Here is a 4,384-nt window from a genome sequence, read left to right on the forward strand (position 1 = left end):
GGACACCTGAAACACGACAGGGGGGAGCGAACAGAGGCTTGCTGGATGCGGGCTGAGATCGCGACAAGGTCCTGGCTGCTGAATCATTGCCGCCCTTCGGTGCCAGCGCTGAGTCCCTGAAGCCCAGGTAACAGAGAGCGCACTGGAGGCTGAACTGGGTGATAACTGCAGGCACGCACGGGGCGGAGAAGCTGCGTCCGGCTGGAGCACACAGGAGTGCTGGGACAATAAATGCGGGGTGACTATGGAGCCTGGGCCTTCCCTGCGGGCATAGCGAAGTAGTGTGGAGCCTGTTTGGGGATCCTGGAACTAACACTAACAGGCTTCGCTGTGGGACGCTTGAGGTGGTGATCTTCACGGCTGGATCTACTGGCAGCCCACACACACTCTGGAGCATCCTGGGACAACGGGGGGGTCCACTGGGGGCACACCCCATTAACAGCATAGGCACCAATAGAAGAAATTATTGCAGCCACCTACACTTGCATGTATTGGTCGCAGCGCGGTCTGAGGTGGCAATTCGGGACAGAAGTGCCCAGGTGCTGGAACAGTGCAGCAACTCGCAGCCACGCAACCGGGGACACACTGGGGGCCCTCTGTCCTAACATCTTGGCAGTGACTGAAGGAAGACCAAGGAAATAAAAGGCGACAGAGACATAGCGCAGCTCCCCGGAGAAGATAACAGACCATCCCTTGTGTATGGGACCTGGGGGCACTGTGGCCAAATATTAGAGGATCTCAGGTGGAGCTGGGACGGTGGCTATGGACTAGTGCTCCCCTGGGGTGCTGCCCTGCTGGTGCGACCTACCCTGCTGTGCTGAATACTCCAGGACACAGCCCTGGTCGAGGCTACGAGCCAGGTGATGCTACCATTGAAACATGGGGAAGCCGGACCGCACCCAACCCAAAATAAACTTTGACAAGGCTAAGAAACAGCAAGAACAAAGTGCTGATGCATAATCTGTGTCGCAAACTATGCCGGGAGCAACAGAAGGGATAACGAATAAAGACATACAATCCATGTTTACCACAATCCAAGCTGCACTGTCCAATATCGATGGGAAGATAGACTCCCTGACATACAGGGTGGACAGGATGTCTGAACGACTTGATAAACACACAGAATGTATTGATATGGCAGAGCGGAGAATATCCGAAGCAGAAGATACCCAGGTGCAACTGGAAGCGAAGCAGACGAAGATGAAGAGACAAATGGCGGCAATGACGGCAAAGACAGAAGATTTGGAAGCCCGGTCAAGGAGAAGCAACATTTGCTTGATGGGAATTTCGGAAATGACAAACACGGGTCCAATGGGACAATATGTCGAGAGGCTGTTAATATCCATGTTGGGAAGGGACACCTTCTCTGAGGTATTTATCGTCGAATGGGCCCACATATCGCTAGCGCCGAAGCCACCTGCTGGATCCAGACCGCGACCGATCATTGCCAAGATCCTGAACTACAGGGACCGTGACGCAGCACTTCGAAAAGCCAGAGAACTGGGAAAGCTGTCTCATGAAGGAATGGATATATATCCCTATACCCGGACTTTACTGTAGGAGAGTAGGATCTGCTTCCTATGGTCACCCCCACTTTTTGCTGTGATTCTCTGGTTTTCGGCTTTAGTGTGGCTGTGGGCCTGCTAATAAGACCCACAGCCCAGCTGTTCTCTCTCTAAATTGATACCATGTACTTTAGGTACATACCAGATTGGTTACTGGGTCACCCTTGTGAGCCCCTGTATAGTGCACCATAGGTACCCAGGGCATAGGTGCACCCTAGGCCTTCCAGGGGCTGCAGCATGTATTGTGCCACCCCTGGTTTGCCTTCCAAACTGACACCACTTGTCTGTTCACACAGCCTGAGTAAGGTGGTGTAATCACCCCTTACTTAGATATAGTATACCTATATCTACTTTTATATATAGGCGCATATACACCTATAAGCCAATCCTATGGTAGGCCTCGACAATCCTGGAGGCAGAGTGCTTGGTTTTATGTGAGAGGGTGCCCTAGCATGAGCTGATCCCATCTGCAGCTATCTCCTTATAGCTGTTCTATGATATAGCCATACCATATACTCTTAAGTGCATTATAATTAGGCTTTCCTGTTTTCAGTTTCTATTTTGGGTAAATTCTGGTGGTGTTTTGTCAGTGTTTTCCAGTGATTTCAATACCTGAAAAAAACAGTGCTTTTCAGTGATTTCTAATTTTCGCGCCATAAAAAACAACTGAAACTGTGTTTTTCCGGTGTTTATGAAACGCTTTGCTTTTATTATTGCTGGCTTTCTTCATTGATGCATGGCATGTAGACAGTGCATGTACGTGTATATGAAGTCCAAATACATTTTCACAAGTCAAATTTATTGTAGTTCACCATACAATATTTCTTCAGAGATTCTTTAGTCATTCCTCTTTCCTTCCCATGTACACTTTTATTTGTGAAAATGCCCTCTCAACATTGGCACTTGAGACTGGCAACGCCAAAACAGCCAGTACACAACTTGCCAACTCTGGCCACTGACGTAGCTTCCCATGCCAGTACTGGTGCACCTCAAGGTTGACATTCTCTGGGACAGGTTCTGCAACATACGCGTTGAACTGGGTGCACATGCCCTCAGAGGTATTAAAGCGGTCAAAAATGAAGCTGTACTTTGAAAAGTCCGGAGAAAATTCCCCTTTACGGAATGGATCTAACACTTGTGCAGTGTACCAAAGTGAGGCTTCATTGACTTCAAACGCCATGGTTGGTGAAGGGACATTTCTATGCATCATAGCTAGCCATTTCTCATGCATGGTAAAATAAAATTTCCTGAATTGGTCTTCAACACTTCTTTGCTTCCCAAGTGGCAAGCATTCTAACAGGGAACATGTTGCCGTGCCAAAGTCACTAAAAGTGTCGTCTAGCCTACTCTCGAGGAGATGTTTGACATCAACACCAATTATACTGAACACTTGGTAGACAAGGGTGTTTTCTGACTCTAGTTTTTTTATTATGTCCACTACAGCAGTCATGTTTTCCTGCAAAAATCTAAGGATGCAGTACAGTGTACTTTTCTTGACATCACTATCAATATGCACCCGAAGATCCTCACATTTCTTGCCTTTTGCATCATCACTAAGCAAAAATTCAGTAAGGGGTCGCCACATAGATAATATTGCATTCACGGCCTCTAGTACTGAGAACCACCTACTAAATGACACAGTTGGGATGATTCTTTCTTTGCTGCCACACAAAACACAAAATGAGAAATATTTGCGTTTGAGTTCCCGCGCATAACGAAACAGTGCGCCTGAATGTACTACAAAATCAAGAGCATTCTTCATCAGCTCAGAAGATTGTAATGCTGCTTTCAGCATACCATCTAGCAAGTGGCAAGGATCTCTCACAGGGAAACACTTCAGCTCAGGCATTGCTTTTGATAGGTCATCACATAACTTTTTCATATAAGTAGCTGAATCGCTGCAAATACAAACAATGTCACTCCAATCTTTGTTAAACTTGGTAAGAACTCTCTGCAGCAGCATTCCAAGTGACACTGCGTTGCATGTTTCCAGTACATCCAGATCTGCCATGATGGTACGTCTGTGCCATCCATTTTTTGCATCACAAAATGTGATTAGCACTGCCACTGCTGGGTTGCCACGCATCTCTGGGGTTTCATCAATGGTAACAGAGATCTTCACATCACCTTGGAGTAACTCTGAAATATGTTCAATATCTGCAAGGAACACCTCTGGTAGGTATTTCTCATACATTTGTGTTGTTTTTGGTAATGTTTTGAATGCTGGTGCACGCTTGCGGAATAGATTCCCTATCGGTCCATCAGGTTGGTGTAAGCTGGTTCCAGATTGCACTAGGGCACGTACAAATTCATGTGCCACATCCTTTTCTTCCTCACGTTTTCTTTTGAAGCGGGTCATTGTCTCAGCAAGAGACATCTGGCAAAGGTTGTCACTATTAGGTGGCTCTTTCAATTTCAAGTGGGTCTTGGTGACAAGATGTTCAGCAATTCGGCTTGCAGTTTTCCCACTTACTATTGGGACAGTCACTCTGCAAAACCTGCAAATTAACATCTTTTGCCCACGCACTTCTTCAACCATGAAATCTTTGTTTTCCAGCACATAATCTTCTGCCGTCTGTATTCTGCGGGGCATTCTGTTCTGCGCAAAGTAGATCATAAAAAAAGACACTTAGAAACCGGTTGTGTACTGTTGAGAAAATGATGCCACTGAACAGGCTGCCAACCAATTGGTGAAATTGAAGAACACATATTTGAGGCATAGCATAAGGATCCATTTTATCTTTAGCTTTTGATTTAAAACTTTAAAAATCTGTATCCTTGGTACCCTAAATGCTTATTAACCATCATGCTTTAAAAAA

General features: G+C 46.3%; 1 pseudogene; it reads right to left on the bottom strand.

Annotated features, from left to right (window-relative positions):
- Window positions 1–2,350: 2,350 nt before the first annotated feature.
- On the bottom strand, window positions 2,351–4,158 carry LOC147683137 (uncharacterized; annotated as a pseudogene).
- Between the last annotated feature and the right edge of the window lie 226 nt (window positions 4,159–4,384).

Source organism: Lissotriton vulgaris, chromosome 11, assembly GCF_964263255.1.
Source record: "Lissotriton vulgaris chromosome 11, aLisVul1.2, whole genome shotgun sequence".
NCBI lineage: Eukaryota > Metazoa > Chordata > Amphibia > Caudata > Salamandridae > Lissotriton > Lissotriton vulgaris.